Source organism: Odocoileus virginianus, chromosome 15, assembly GCF_023699985.2.
Source record: "Odocoileus virginianus isolate 20LAN1187 ecotype Illinois chromosome 15, Ovbor_1.2, whole genome shotgun sequence".
NCBI classification, from domain to species: domain Eukaryota; kingdom Metazoa; phylum Chordata; class Mammalia; order Artiodactyla; family Cervidae; genus Odocoileus; species Odocoileus virginianus.
This window is the reverse complement of record NC_069688.1, coordinates 53,840,533-53,857,923: the sequence shown is the minus strand read 5'-3', so window position 1 is coordinate 53,857,923 and position 17,391 is coordinate 53,840,533.

Here is a 17,391-nt window from a genome sequence, read left to right as displayed (position 1 = left end):
CTATAATCCAGTTTTAGATCATTTTCATCTGTCTGCAAATTTGCCTTCTGCCTGTTTTCATTTAATCTCTGCTCCCATCCCTAACCTAAGGAAATCAGTAATCTACTTTCTGTCTCTATGAATTGCCTTTCTTGGAAATGTCCTGTTAATAGAATCACACAATGTGTAGTTCTGCTGTGACTGACTTCTCTCCCTTAGCACACTGTTTTTGAGATTCATTAATAATATGGCACGTATCAGTGCTCTACTCCTTTTTACCATTGAGTAATATTCCATTGTCACACCTTGTTTAAAAATATTTGAGTTGTTTCTGGTTTGGGTCTATTGTGAATGACCCTACTATAAACATGTGCAAGCTTTTTTGTGAATGTATGTGTTTATTTCTCTTGAGTATATATCTAGAAATGGAATTGCTTGACCGTGTGAAAAATTTGCATTTTGCGAATGAACTGTGGCGTTGGAGAAGACTCTTGAGAGTCCCTTGGACTGCAAGGAGATCCAACCAGTCCATCCTAAAGGAGATCAGTCCTGGGTGTTCATTGGAAGGACTGATGCTGAAGCTGAAAATCCAATACTTTGCCCACCTCATGTGAAGAGTTGACTCATTGGAAAAGACCCTGATGCTGGGAGGGATTGGGGGCAGGAGGAGAAGGGGACGACAGAGGATGAGATGGCTGGATGACATCACTGACTCGATGGACATGAGTTTGGGTAAACTCTGGCAGTTGATGATGGACAGGGAGGCCTGGTGTGCTGCGATTCATAGGGTCACAAAGAGTCGGACACGACTGAGAGACTGAACTGAACTGAACTGAATGGCTAATGGTGTTGAGTATTTTTACACAGTTTCATAGCTACTTATGTATCTTCTTTGGTGAAATATCTTCAAATATTTTATCTATTTAATTGTGTTTCTTATCTTCCTACTAAGTTGTAAGAGTTCTTCATATTTTCTGAATGTCTTCTTTAATTAATTTACTTTCTTTTTTTTCATGCAAATATATTATTAGGTTTTATTTATTTTTTTATTATCTTTTTAATTTTAAAAAATTATTTATTTATTTATTTATTTATTTTCATTTATTTTTATTAGTTGGAGGCTAATTACTTTACAATATTGTAGTGGTTTTTGTCATACATTGACATGAATTAGCCATGGATTTACATGTATTCCCCATCCTGGTCCCCCCTCCCACCTCCCTCTCCACCCGATCCCTCTGGGTCTTCCCAGTGCACCAGGCCCGAGCTCTTGTCTCATGCATCCAGCCTGGGCTGGTGATCTGTTTCACCCTTGATAATATACATGTTTCGATGCTGTTCTCTTGAAACATCCCACCCTCGCCTTCTCCCAGAGTCCACCAGTCTGTTCTATACATCTGAGTCTCTTTTTCTGTTTTGCATATAAGGTTATCGTTACCATCTTTCTAAATTCCATATATATGTGTTAGTATACTGTAATGGTCTTTATCTTTCTGGCTTACTTCACTCTGTATAATGGGCTCCAGTTTCATCCATCTCATTAGAACTGATTCAAATGAATTCTTTTTAATGGCTGAGTAATAGTCCATGGTGTATATGTACCACAGCTTCCCTATCCATTTGTCTGCTGATGGGCATCTAGGTTGCTTCCATGTCCTGGCTATTATAAACAGTGCTGCGATGAACACTGGGGTGCACGTGTCTCTTTCAGATCTGGTTTCCTCGGTGTGTATGCCCAGGAGTGGGATTGCTGGGTCATATGGCAGTTCTTACTTTCTTTTTTGCAGCAAGTTTAGGTTCATAGCAAAATTGAGTGGAAAATACAGAGTTCCCTGTACTCCTTGTCTCCACACATACAAACTCTCCTGCTATTCACATTCCACACCATAGAAGTATATTTGTTTCAACTGATGAGCCTATGTTGTTCCACTATTGTCACACAAAGCCATAGTTTACATTAGGGTTCGTCCTTGGTGTTGTATGTTCTATGGGTTTTGATAAATGTATAATGACATGTAGCCACCATTGTAGTATTGTAAATAACAGTTTTATGCTCCCAAAAAGAGAATGAACTCTGCAGAGGTCCAGTGTTCTTATCCAATCTTTGAGTAGCTTGTCATGAATTAATGCATCTTTTAAAAATTTTTTATTGGAATATAGTTGATTTACAATGTTGTGTTAGTTTCAAGTGTACAGTAAAGTGAGTCAGTTGTGCATATACATATATCCACTCTTTTTTTTCTTTAGATTCTTTTTCCATATAGCCCATTACAGAGTATTTAGTACAGTTCCCTGTGCTATACAGTAGGTTCTTATTAGTTATATATTTTCTATATAGTAGTGTGTGCATGTCAAGCCCAGCCTCCCAATTTAACCCTCCTCATGTTGCTCCCTAGTAACCACAAGTGTGTTTTCTATGTCTGCGACTCTAATTCTGTTTTGTTAAAAAGTTTATTTGTACCATTTTTAAAAGATTCCACATGTAAGCAATATCATGTAATAGTTCTCTTTCTCTGTCTGACTTAACTTCACTCAGTATGTCAGTTTCTATATACATCCACATCACTGCAAATGGCATTATTGTATTCTCTTTTATGGCTAATAGTCACTTGTATATATGTAACACATCTTTATCCATTCTTCTGTCAGTGGACATTTAGATTACTTCCATGTCCTGGCTATTTTAAATAGTTCTGCAATGAACACTGAGGTGCAAATATCTTTACAAATCATGGTTTTCCCTTGGTATGTCCCCAGGAGTGGATTACTGGGTCATATGCTAGTTCTATTTTTAGTTTTTAAAGAAACCTCCATACTGTTCTCCATAGAGGCTGTACCAGTTTACATTTCCACCAACAGTATAGGAGGCAGCATGCTGATATAGTGTTCATTTATGGTGACATTTCAGAGCCCTTAAATGACTACTTTTGATAATTTTGTTCAGTTTAAACTTGTTTTCTTGGATATTTGTCAACCTTTTAACTCTTCTGTGGCTGGAAACTTTGTCCTGATTCAGGTTTAAATGGATAGTTACCAACATTTATGTTTTTTCCACAAGATATTCCTTTCTACCATTGGAATCATTAATGATGCAGTATTTCTTAATATCCTGCTAGAGTATCTAGGTTTTTCTTCCAGCCTTTCATGATTACTTTGCAAATTTTGTTATAGGAATTTTTTGATCTGACCATAAGATGTCAACAAAAGGTGGTCAGACAACAACCAGGGCTGATAACTTTTCTTCAAATAGTTCTTAAGGAGTTTGCTAATCGAACTGTGGAGAAGTTATCATTGTTCAGTCATTCCATCAAGATTAGCAATTAAGCTTGATCATGGCATCTGGGCCCATCACTTCATAGCAAATAGATGGGGGGAAATGTTAGCAGTGACAGACTTTCTTTGCTTCAGCTCCAAAATCACTGCAGACAGTGACTGCAGGCACGAAAGTAAGATGCTTGCTTCTTGGAAGAAAAGCTATGACAAACCTAGATAGCATATTAAAAAAGCAGAGACATTACTTTACCAACAATGGTCCATAAAGTCAAAGCTATGGTTTTTCCAGTTGTCATGTATGGATGTGAAAATTGGACCATAAAGAAGGCTGAGCGCCAAAGAACTGATGCTTTCAGACTATGATGCTGGAGAATACTCTTGAGTGCCCCTTGGACAGAAAGGATATCAAATCAGTCACTCTTAAAGGAGATCAGTCCTGAATATTCTTTGGAAAGACTGATGCTAAAACTGAAATGTTAATTCTTTCACCACCTGATGCAAAGAGCCAACTTATTGGAAAAGACCCTGATGCTGGGAAAGACTGAGAGCAGGAGAAGAGGGCAACAGAGGATGACATGGTTAGTTGGCATCACTGACTCAATGGACATGAGTTTGAGCAAACTCCTGGAGATAGTGAAGGACAGGGAGACCTGGCGTGCTGCAGTCCATGGGGTCACAAAGAGTCTGAACAACTGAACAACAACATGTGTCTGAAATGAAAGCTGCATCATAACTATTAAAACTAGAGAACAATAATTGTGAAAGTCACCTCAATCATGGAAATATTAGAATGTGGAAAGTGTACCTCTTGGAGTTGATGAAATATATTAATATTTTAGTCCTGTTTACTCCAGAGAAGAATCTGTGTTTAGATAATATTTATTGCATTATATCTAAGATAAATAGCCTAAAGAAAACAAGATGTCTTTAGCTATAAAAGAATTGTATACATGGAATTATATTTCATAATGGGTTCAGAAAATAGTCATAAAGAGAATGTTGTTTATTTTTTCCTTGTGTTCATTTTTATCAAGACTATGATTTTTGTTTAAAAGACAATAAAAAATGTTTCACTATGATTTGAGTCAAGGAAAAGGGCAAAGCCATTAGAACAACTTGAACCGAATCAAAATTCTGCCTGCAGTGAACTTTCAGATTAGAAGTTGACTTCAAACTGTGGAAATAATCTATTTTTGTCTTTGAGTATTAATATTTTTAAAATTACCTGACATTTAAAGAACTTGAATAGGGTTCATCATCTTTTCCTCTGTTCTGTACTTGGTAAGCAAACCCTTATAAAAATTAGATTGTAGCAAAGGAAACAAAAATAGAAACAACAAGCATTTTTATCCTTATCTGCTGCTTCTGCATATAAAAAATTACTATTTTGCCCCTTCCCCAAATGGTTTGTCTTTTATATCTGTTTTAACCTCAAAATAAATGATTTTATGGAGGGCTTGGTAGCTGATAAAAGAAATGCGCAGTTCGCAGGAGTCTGACTTTTGGCCACATTGATAACTGTCATCAAACTAAATTTATTTTTTTTTAATTTTTATTTTCTTTTTTTTTTTTTTTCCGTTTATTTTTATTAGTTTGAGGCTAATTACTTTACAACATTGCAGTGGTTTTTGTCATACATTGAAATGAATTAGCCATGGATTTACATGTATTCCCCATCCTGGTCCCCCCTCCCACCTCCCTCTCCACCCGATCCCTCTGGGTCTTCCCAGTGCACCAGGCCCGAGCACTTGTCTCATGCACCCAACCTGGGTTGGTGATCTGTTTCACCCTTGATAATATACATATTTCGATGCTGTTCTCTTGAAACATCGCACCCTCGCCTTCTCCCACAGAGTCCACAAGTCTGTTCTATACATCTGAGTCTCTTTTTCTGTTTTGCATATAGGGTTATCATTACCATCTTTCTAAATTCCATATATATGTGTTAGTATACTGTAATGGTCTTTATCTTTCTGGCTTACTTCGCTCTGTATAATGGGCTCCAGTTTCATCCATCTCATTAGAACTGATTCAAATGAATTCTTTTTAATGGCCGAGTAATATTCCATGGTGTATATGTACCACAGCTTCCTCATCCATTCGTCTGCTGATGGGCATCTAGGTTGCTTCCATGTCCTGGCTATTATAAACAGTGCTGCGATGAACATTGGGGTGCACGTGTCTCTTTCAGATCTGGTTTCCTCAGTGTGTATGCCTAGAAGTGGGATTGCTGGGTCATATGGCAGTTCTATTTCCAGCTTTTTAAGAAATCTCCACACTGTTTTCCATAGTGGCTGTACTAATTTGCATTCCCACCAACAGTGTAAGAGGGTTCCCTTTTCTCCACACCCTCTCCAGCATTTATTGCTTGTAGACTTTTGGATAGCAGCCATCCTGACTGGCGTGTAATGGTACCTCATTGTGGTTTTGATTTGCATTTCTCTGATACTGAGTGATGTTGAGCATCTTTTCATGTGTTTTTTTGCCATCTGTATGTCTTCCTTGGAGAAATGTCTGTTTAGTTCTTTGGCCCGTTTTTTGATTGGGTCAAACTAAATTTATAGAGTTGGAAGGAACTGTAGGGCTCATTTAGACTTGGTGACACAAACACAAAAGCCTACAGAAGCCACCCAGTTAATGCAAATGAGTGGAGAAGACCAATTTTATGATATTGCCTATTTTTCTAGAAATATATATATAAATATAAATACATAAATACATATATATATATGTGTATGGCTCATATATATGCACATATATATGGCACTGTTCACAGTGCCACAAGTAAGGAGAAATATTACTCTGAGAAAAACAGTAGTCCAAGTGAAAATACATGTGGTGGGGGTCTGTAAACTATAGCTCAATGGCCAAATTCAACCTGCTCCCTGTTTTTGTAAATAGTTTTATTGGAACATAAAAACACTCATTTATTTATGTATTATCTATGGCTGCTTTTGCATTATGTTGACAGAGACTAAATGCATGCAAAGCCTAAAATCTTTTACTATATGAACATTTATTGAAAGGGTTTGCTAACCCCTGATAAACGGCAATTCACCCAGCCTCAGTGATGGAAAGATAAAAGTGGTGGGGTCTGTGGCCAATTAGAGAGCATGGGCTCTATCTTAGTAGATTGTTGTCTTGTATAAATTGGCTTATAGTTACCAGATCTCCATTTAGAAGAGAAGCTCAAAACTGGAACTTTATGTGAAATCTTCCTATTTTTAAAGATTGGTTCTAGATTTTGTTTTAACATTGTGTGCCACACCTTCCGAATCCTCCATTAGTATTCAGGCTAGGTTTGGCTCTCAGACTGCCACTTTGACTTATGATATTATTTCTCACTTTTGGTCATTCCATTTTTGCTTTCTAGAAATTATATTGAGTTTTAAAATATGCTATGCTGCTTTTCATAGTTTCCTTACACCTTGCATGTATTATCAAGCTTATTTTTGAAGCTTGGTTATTTTATAGTATGAAACTGATAACTTTAATGTCTGAGGTTTTTGTGGATATGTTTTCTGTTGCTAGTTATTTTTGCTGGTTCTTACGCATGGTGCTTTCTTTCCTTAAATGTTTGTTTATCTCTGACTATGATATATTCTTAGGGATACTCAAGGCCTAGGATAAAGTCATTTTTTTTTTTTCCTGAAAGGATTTTTCTCTTAGGCAAATGAAGGAACTAAAGTCTAAGACTACTTTCACCCAAGTTCAAGACTTCAGATTTCCTGAGCTATGGAAAGTGGATTATAAGAACAAGGAAGAGTAGCTTTATCCTAAAGTTTCAATTTATTGTAAAGAGATTAGCTTATTAAATACTTTACATTATGTGGGTACAGACTTTTATATTTCTTTCTCCCGTTCAGGCCAGCAAAATAAAAATTTGTTGGAACTGGCAAATGCTCTCAGGGCACAGCAACTTTTTCCTGCTTACTGCATAGGTTTCTTCTTTTCTTTCAGTTTTGTCCTGATGATTATTCATCATCCTTTGATGTCTTTAAGTATATATATATATATGTATATATATAAAATTCAGCAGTTTTAGGTTTTAGAGGGAGGACTATACAAATAGCAACCCATCCTTATCAGAAACTGGAAACTGATCTATCTCAATCCTCTCACTTTATAGATAAGAAATTTTTTTGCCGTTTAGATTTTTTAAAAATTTGTAAGAATGATCATTCTCATATCAAAAGAAACATACTTTAAAATCAGAGTTAGTTTTTATTTTTATTTTTTGCCTAACATTTTACCAGTCCCTTATAACACACTTCAGCAATATCAAGGAGTAATAGTAATGCATGGTTTTATTTCTTACTCTTTCTTTTTAATTCTTCTTAGTCTGATCCATCTAAGTGATAAAAATGCTGTCTTGAACATATTAGGAGACATGATAAATTATTTTTTAAGTGGAGAATTCTGGCTTTATTTTAAATTGAAGAATAGTTGATTTACAATGTGGTGACACTCTCTGCTACACAGCAATGTGATTCAGTTTTTTTTTTTTAATATTCTTTTCCTTTATGATTTATTCCAGGAGATTAGATATAGTTCCCTGTCCTGTAGAGTAGAATTTTGTCGTTTAGCCATTCTAAATGTAGTAGTTTTCCTTTACCAGCCCCACATTCCCAGGCTACCTGTCTCCCTCTTCTACCCTTTGGCAACCATAAATCTGTTCTCTATGTCTGTGAGCCTGTCTCTCTTTTGTCGATAGGTTAATATGTGCCACATTTTAGATTCTACACTTAAGTGATATCATATGATAGCTGTCTTTCTCTTTCTGACTTACTTCATTTAGTATAAAAATCTCTAATTTCATCCATGGGTTCCTTTTTATGGCTGAGTAGTATTCCACTGCATATATGTGCCACTTCTTTACCCATTCATCTGTCAATGGAAGTTTAGGTTGTTTCCCTGTTTTGACTATTGTGAATGGTACTGCTATGAACATGGCAGCCACATGTATCTTTTTTAATTATAATTTTATTCAGATATATGCCTAAGAGTGGGATTGCTGGATCACATGGTAATTCTATTTTTAGTTTCCCTGAGGGACCTCCGCACTGTTTTCCATAGTGGCTGCACAAACTTACATTTCCATCAACAGGATAGGAAGATTCCCTTTTCCCCACACCCTTTCTAGCATTTCTTATATGTAGTCTTTTTAACGATGGCCATTCTGACCACTGTGAGGTCAGCTAATTGTAATTTTGATTTGTATTTCTCTAATAGTTAGTAATGAGCTTCCCTGGTTGCTCAGTGGTAAGGAAACTGCCTGCCAGTGCAGGAGGTGCAGGTTTGATCCCTGGGTCAGGAATATCCTGAAGAAGGAGATGGCAACCTGCTGCACTATTCTTGCTTGGAAATCCCATGGACAGTGGAGCCTGGCAGGCTACGGACCATGAGGTTGCGAAAGAGTGGGACATGACTTAGTGACTAGACAACAATAATAATTAGAGATATTGAGCATCTTTTCAGGAGCCTACTGGCCATCTATATGTCTTCTTTGAAGAAATCCCTATTAAAGTGATTTTTCAATTGGGTTGTTTGTTTTTTATGTTGTCCAATTGTAAGGGCTGTTTGAGTATTTTGGAAATTAAACCCTTTTTCATTGCATCATTTACAAATATTTTCTCCCATTCCATAGGTTTTTTCATTTAAAAAAAATGGTTTTCTTTGCTGTGTGAAATCTCATAAGTTTGATTAGGTCCATTTGTTTATTTTTGTTTTTATTTCTATTGCCTTGGGAAACTGACCTAGGAAAGCATTGGTATGATTTATAACAGAAAATGTTTTGCCTATGCTCTCCTCTAGGAGTTTTATGGTGTTATGTCTTATCTTTAAGTCTTTAAGCCATTTTGAGTTTTTTTTCTGCATGGTATGAGGGGGTGTTCTAACTTTATTGATTTACATGCAGCTGTCTAACTTTCCCAACACCACTTGGTAAAGAGACTGTCTTTTTCCCATTTTTATTTTTGCTGCCTTTTTCAAAGATTAATTAACTACAGATGTGTGGACTTATTTCTGGGTCTTTATTCTATTATGTTGATTCATGTCTGTTTTTGTACCAATACCACACTGTTTTGATTACTATAGCTTTGTAGTATTGTCTAAAGTTTATGTGCCTCAGGATTGTTTTGGCAATTCTAGGTCTTTTATGGTTTCATATAAATTTTAGGGCTATTTGTTCTAGTTCTGTGAAAAATTTCATGCATAATTTGATAGGAATTACATTAAATCTGTATATTGCTTTGAGTAGTATTGCCATTTTAACAGTATTAATTCTTTCAAACAAGAGCATGGGATAATAGATAAGGAAACGTTAGTCCCAGAATGTGAATTACTCAAAACCATACAAAGAATACTTTGCAAATCTTGGGTTAGCACTTAATTCTCTTGAGCCCCAACCCCAAATTCCTTTAATCATCTACATTTTCATTTAGAATATTAGTCAATAGTATACTGGCAAAAGTTTTAAGAATTGTATTTCCAGAAAAAACATCCTGGGCATTGTCTTTGCCAATTTCTGTGGTGTAAATACTCCTACATTAGTGTATTTCAAGCTACCAACTTGATGAACACATAGCTGATAAGAGATATAAAACAATTGTACACATAAAGTGGTACAAACTGGCTTCAGCACACTACTGTATCAACCTGAGAAAGAATTAATCCTTTTAAAAATATTCTTACATGCCAGGTACTCCACTTCCATCACCTGATTTAATTTTCACAACAATTTTTAAAGATTTTTATTAACATAATCATTTTCATAAGATAAGAGTCTCCCTGGTGGCTCAGCTGGTAAAGAATCTGTGTGCAATGTGGGAGGCCTGGGTTCAGTTCCTGGGTTGGGAAGATCCCTTGCAGAAGGGAAAGGCTACCCACTCTAGTATTCTGGCCTGGAGAATTCCATGGACTGTATAATCCATGGGGTCACAAAGAGTTGGCCATGACTGAGCGAATTTCACTTCACTTCTTTATTTCACTTCACTTCAAGATAAGAAACTTTAGATTCAGAAAGATAAGTGACAAGTGAAGTCGCTCAGTCGTGTCTGACTCTTTGTGATACCATGGACTGTAGCCTACAATGCTCTCCCGTCCATGGGATTTTCCAGGCAAGAGTACTGGAGTGGGTTGCCATTTCTATTCAAAACCAAACAAGAACCCAATCATACAACAAAAACAGAAAAAAGCTGTTCTCTCAAAGTTTCACAGCCAGTAAGGGACAGAACCAGTATTTGAATTCAGATCTATGAGATTATAAAAGCCAGTGATAAGCTGGCATTATTTCCTGAGCGACATGATGAACTGAATGTCTCCTTGTAAGGTAGAAATAAGAAGGGGTACCCAAGTTAATATATTGTTGTCTCATGCTTATTCTGTCTATAAGGGTTTTCAATGTCATTCTGCAGCTTTAAACTAAAATCTAATTTTTTCCTAGGTACTGCCTGTATCTTCTTTTTAATGTATAATTTGTCCTGTTTTCATAAGAGCATCCATCCAACCATCCATTCATCCATGCATCCACTCATCCATCCATAAGTATGATAGCTTCTGGGACTCAGAAATTAATCTAGGAGGTTAACAGTCTCTGCCCTAAAGAACTCCCATGTCTAATATCCAAAGACTGTTAAGAATATTGACTTTTTACTCCAGAAGAATGAAAAAATGACATTGTGTTACAAAATCCATGGAGTTTCTTAAAGCTGAGAAATCAAAGTAACCCAGCTAGGAAGCTAATTGTTCTGTTCTCATTTTCATAAGTTCTCTATTTTGCAAAAAGCACCTACAAACTGAAAGGGAAAGAGCATATTTTAAAGTGACAGGTAGACAAACTAGCCTTCTCCAGCAGTCCTCCCACTTCCAGCTGTAGAGGATGCCCTCTTTGACCTATGTGAAGACCCATTTAACACATCCATTTCAACAGATAGGAGACTAAGTTCCCTTTGCCCTACTCCCAGCTGCAAATTTCTTGTCTGGTTTCCTATTTTCAGTAATGATTTAATATAAATATATTTAAAATAATAATCATGTTTTCCTTCCGCCCTCCCCTTCACAGCTGTGGCTTCATACCTTGAATTGCATCTGAACTGTGATTAATACTTGTGTTTAAAGAAACCGTCATTTCTTCCCACCCCCTTTTTTTCTTCCTTGCAGCTGTATTTTTCCCACCCTAGCAATTCCTCTCCTGTACCTATTACCCATACATATTTTAGTTCCAAACTCACAGAAATATTTTTAAATTGGGTCTTGCAACTGTGCTCTCTTCTTGCTACCCCAGTGCCCTCCCACTGTGATACCATCCTGAGATCCAGAAGCTGCTTTATTTATATCATCACATATTATATGATATTACATGATACTATATGACATTACACTTTCTCTGCCTGGCTTACTTCACCCAGTATGATAATCTCTAGGTCCATCCATGTTGTTAAAAAACTGCTTTAAATAGATAAGTTCATATATCTCAAGTGAGTAAAAAAGTTCTGGTAACAAATGCCTAGTGACCACAGCTCTTCTTTGCCTTAGCAAAGCCAATATTCCATCTTTCTTTTTGCCACTGTAGAATAGCAGAATGATCACTCAGGCATCCTCAGAGTTTGGGGTGCATGGGATTATATTCTTTGTTAAGGGGGCATTCTCTTCTTTGTATCTCATAGGGCCATTTTTAAATTGTGGTGAAATTCACATAACATAAAGTTAACCATTGTAAAGTGCAGAATTTAGTTGCATTTAGTACATTCACAATGTTGTGCACCTATCACCTCTATCTAGTTCCAAATTATTTTTATCACCCCCAAAGGAGATCCTCTTACTCATTAAGTGGTCACTCCCCATTTCCCCCTCCCCTTAGCCTTTGGCAACCATTAATCTGCTTTCTGTAACTATAAAAGGGCCTTAATTTGGGGATAGAAATATCAACCATACTATTTATTTGAACAAACTTCTGAATGTGGGTTGTTCCACAGCTAAATGATGAAGTTCTCAAAATCACAACTATCCAGCAACAGGATGGTGCTAACACTTTATGCTGTTACAATTAGAGACTATCTCGATAATTAATTCAGTGCATGATGAGTTGGTCCTGGATCTGATATGGTCCAGATTTAACATGTAACAATATGAACATTGTGAGGTAAAAATTTCTGAACCCCACTCAACAATGTCTGAAGACCTAAATACAGCTATTAAAGATGGTCTAAATGAATCAGGTATCAGAATGGAAGAAGACATCAAATAGGATAAAGGAAATGTTAAAGATGAGTAGAGAAGGTGGGGGTGGAATGCAGGCAAAAAATGTAGAAATGGCAATCACAGAGATTTTGTAATGTCTTTATACAAGAATGAAGCAGGAAGAGGAAGTCTTTAGCTTCATTCCTGTTCCCTTGCCTCGGTTGCGACACTTGCACCTCCCTCCTACTCAACTAGTCATCAGTTCAGTTCAGTCGCTCAGTCCTGTCCGACTCTTTGAGACCCCATGAACTGCAGCACGCCAGGCCTCCTTGTCCATCATCAAGTCCCAGAGTTTACCCAAACTCATGTCCATTGAGTCGGTGATGCCATCCAGCCATCTCATCCTCTGTTGTCCCCTTCTCCTCCAGCCTTCAGTCTTTCCCAGCATCAGGGTCTTTTCCAATGAGTCAGCTCTTCGCATCAGGTGGCCAAAGGATTGGAGTTAAGGGCATAATTTGTGGTGAGGGCTGGGTCTTTACTTCTTCTTCGTGACAGTGTTTCCTCAGTGGCCTCCCATGTCTTCCCTAGGGCATTAGTTCTACAGAGTTTTAATGAATGTTCATAAAAATAGTCTCACAATTTGTTCATTTATTCATTTTCTAATTCAACCGTTCAACTATTTTTTTATCAAATTCCTGATATGCCTAGCACTGTTCTAGGTTCTGAGGACAAAGGAGTGAACTGGGCACTCAAATCAAGTTTCTTCATTCAAACAGAAGGCTCTGCCAGGATCTATAATGAATAAGACAGTGTGAATTGTGAAGCTTGAAGAATCATTTAAAAGAATTCCTTTAAGAGGAATTTGACCACTTGGAACTTGTTCTTCTAGAATGCCTCAGGAAATGCATTATTATTAAGTGTGAAAAGGAGTTTCTTTTTCTGGATTCTTCCACTGCTGCTATGACCTAATTCCCATAGTAGGGCCCCTTATTAGTCTCTGCAACAGAGAGAAAACATGTGTTTTTGTTTGTTTGATTTGTTTTTCCTTTAAAGCACTTACCATAGTTGTATGTTTATTTTGGAGTCTAGTTTTTTAGGTGCATCTTTGCTGCTGTTAGTTTCATGAAAACAATACATGGCAACTAGTAGGTACTCAGGGAATAATTTGAATTTTCTCAATGGATAACTGAAATAACAGATTTATGTATCTATCATGTTTATCAATTTTACCCAATGTTTGAGATGCCTCCTCTCAATTTTTTCATTTCTTTAATATACAAAGGCCTCTAGAACAATACTGGGCAGGCTGTATATCCCAGGTAAGGGATACATACAAGGTCAAGTTTTCCATTGGGCTTGGGGATGGTTATGGAAGATAACTTTCTAGGAAAAGCTCTTCTACCTGATAGGCTATTGTATTAAAATAACATTTTAATGACATTTTTGGCATTGTATTTAGGAATAGTTTAAGTACTTTCACAAAGAACAACTCATTTAATCACTTAAACAATCATAATATGACATTAATATTATCTCCTTTTTGCTAATGAGAAAAATTAATGGTGAAGTTAAGAAATTTGTTCAAAGCTACACAGCTTAAATGGCAGAGCTAGGATTCAAACCTTGAGGTCAGGGTCCACACTGTCAGGCATTACGCTCTAACATATGTGTCAGTAATACTCTTTTGGAGCTATAGTATTCTCATATTCTTGGAGCCAAATCAATTTTTATGGCACTGTGATATTAGCTAGGATAAACAGTTGTATCTTTGAGTATTCAAATGAGCAAATAATTCACAGGATACTCCTGCTCTTAAGACAGGCATTTTTGGTAGTTATTTTTTAAACTAATTATTTCATAGTGTATCACAAATTGAACTCAGATAGTCTGACTCTTGAGTTTTCCACTCATAAACCATTATCTAGATCATCCTGCCTTAGGACAAATGTACTCAGTGGTATGCAGAGGACTTATTATTCCCTGGAATATCTAGTTTCTTTAAAATTTTTCTTTGTGGTTTTAATTTTTTTTTTAGTTGGTTGTAAGTTGCACACATAAATATGTTTAAATTTTAACTCTAATTGTGAAAAAATCTGAAGTAATGAAAGCTTTAGCTCTTCTTACCTGGGAAGAGTTTCTGCTGGAGTCAATTTAAGTAAAGTGCTTAATAAAGCAGAAAGGGAGAAACACTGATGATAAGAAAGTTTGATATTTAAAGGATGGCCTAACAGTAGGTCTAGATCTCAGGTGAGGATGGAATCAGGAATTTCTTTAATTGGAGGAAACCATGTTTCAGAATAGATGGAGCGGCACTCAGGCTCATGGATTTGGAGACTGCATCTGTGACCAAACATTCCTGAAAGGCGGCAGAAGACACTGCAAGGCAGGACAATGACATCTGGCAAGGACAGCGAACTTCACCAAAACAAAATGACTGAAAGGGCAGAATGGAGCGGAAGATTATTTGAATGGCTTTTCTCCATTTTAAGGAAGCTGGAGCTGAGTCTCACTGAGGTGCTGCCTGTGTCATGGACACATGGCTAACTAAATATTTTAACTGTTGGTAGAGCAGAAACTTCTCAAACTCTGTTGCACACACAAATCAGCCTAGAAGGTCCTGCGATCCTGCATGACTAAGAGTTTACCAAGTGAGCCTGCTCTGTAGGCTCAGTCTGTAGACCATACGTTAGGTAGCAAGGTAAGGCTTCAGACGAAAAATGTGTCATCAGTCACGGACAGCTTCATGCGAATGGTGGTATCTGCCTACAGTCCTCTCTGAGTGAAGTCCTGATGGACATAACAGAGGAGAGGATCATTCCGTCTCAGAAGAGGGACCTGAGGGACAGCTGCAGTGTGGCCACACACTTGACAGCTTGAAGCACCAGTTCTTTGAGGACGTCTTTACAGAAGGAAGTCAGATTCCAGAAGAGCAACGCAGAGAGAACGATCTCACAGATCCTGAGAAAACAAAACAAATAACTCCACTCCTCAAACTAGAGCCAATCTGGGCTATAACAGAAGACATAGTTCAGAGCACGGCTCTTAATAAGACAGCACCACATAGCATGTGAATGTATGTAAATACGCAGTGTACATCGCCTAGTGTCTCAGTCTGCTTAGAGCTGCCATTAGAAAACGCCACAGGCTAGGTAGCTGAAACAATTGTAAATTTACTTCTCATGATGCTGAGGCCTCTTCTGTTGTTCACAGCTCCCCTCTCCCCACCTTATGACCTTGTGTGTGTGCACTAAGTCGCTTCAGTCACGTCCTACTCTTTGTGACCCCGTGGACTGCCGCCCTCCAGGCTCCTGTGTCCACAGGGATTCTCCAGGCAAGAAAACTGGAATGGGTTTTCATGCCGTCCTCCACGGGATCTTCCCGATCCAGGGATTGAACCCACATCTCTTAGGTCTTCCACATTAGCAGGTGGTTTCGTTACCACCAGCGCCACCTGGGAAGCCTCTTCAGTTCAGTTCAGTTCGTTTCAGTCGCTCAGTTGTGTCCGACTCTTTGCGACCCCGTGGACCGCAGCACGCCAGGCCTCCCTGTCCATCACCAACTCCCGGAGTTTACTTAGACTCATGTCTGTTGAGTCGGTGATGCCATCCAACCATCTCATCCTCTGTTGTCCCCTTCGCCTCCTGCCTCTTACAATCTCATATAACCTTAATTATCTCTTTGAAGGCTGTATATCCAACACAGTCAGTTTGGGGGATAGGGCTTCAGCATATGAATTGAGGGGCATAATTTAGTCCACAACACTGAACATGCAGTAGATAGTCAATATATTTAAAGTAGTCTAATATCTTCAGGAGTGACACAGTGACATGCACACAGTAGGTATTTAATAAATATTTGACAAATAAATGAATGGAAGTCTTTCCTGGGAAGGCTAGTGTACTAGAAATAGGTAACATATTGTGTAGTTTGGGTGCTCAATGCCGATACCTATAAAACCAAGGGCTACCTTCATGAAGCACAATGTGGAAAGGATTTCTGGTTGGCGACTCTTACACTTAGTGGTAAACACTTTGTCCGCAAAGTCATCTTTGAATAGGAAGGACAATAATTATTTATCTATTCCCAGTGAATGGGTCACCTCCTATTTATCGTTGTTCCTAAGGGTTCTTAGCAATCTGTCTATCATCTTTGAAGATGCTTTTAGTATGTGAAAGTAAAAACATATATTTTGGTTGGCTGTTTCTTGGTATACACTGAACCACGTTAAAACATCTAATTTTCTTTTCATGCTCTTTGGCCTCAAATTGTTCAGGATGCAATGACGTAGTATTCCATTTTCGTGGAGACAATGCTCTTGAATACTATCTTCTGGTAAACATATCTAATATATATTGCTAAAGAAAGAGTGGAAAGGGTGACCTGGTTTTCAACATTAGTGTGCTTCTAGGCCACAGGAACAGCCAGGATTGAATTTTTTATATTCCCTGAACCTAATCTCTGGAATAGCTCCGGATATGCCATGTTTGTCTTCCTTGTAGGACACTGAACACCGTTTAACAACAGCCTCTTTGCTGATTCAACAGGAAGGCAATAGACTCCATCCCACCCACAAATACTGCAGCTGATTCCAGGAATGCGAAGGGGGGATGGGCTGTTGTGCCCAAACTGTATCCAAAGGAAAAAACTCAAGTTTTAGGAAAGACTTCTGAAACTCTGTGGGAGAAGGAACATGAAGAGAGGAAATCCCTTATTTTCCCCCCTGCTAAATTTTAAAAGAGAGTTTTCCCCCAAAACTATCTCTCTGGGTTTATTTGTTAGCACAACAAGCTTTTAGTTAGATAAGATAATTTGGGGAGCAAAGGAAGTAGGATTTTCATATTGTGTGTACCATACCAGCACAATTTCAAAAACTTGGCAGGGTTGGTGGGTAGGGCAAACAGTACTGCCATAATTTTAGTTTGCCAAGGCTTGAATACACACACACACAGCTAACATCTG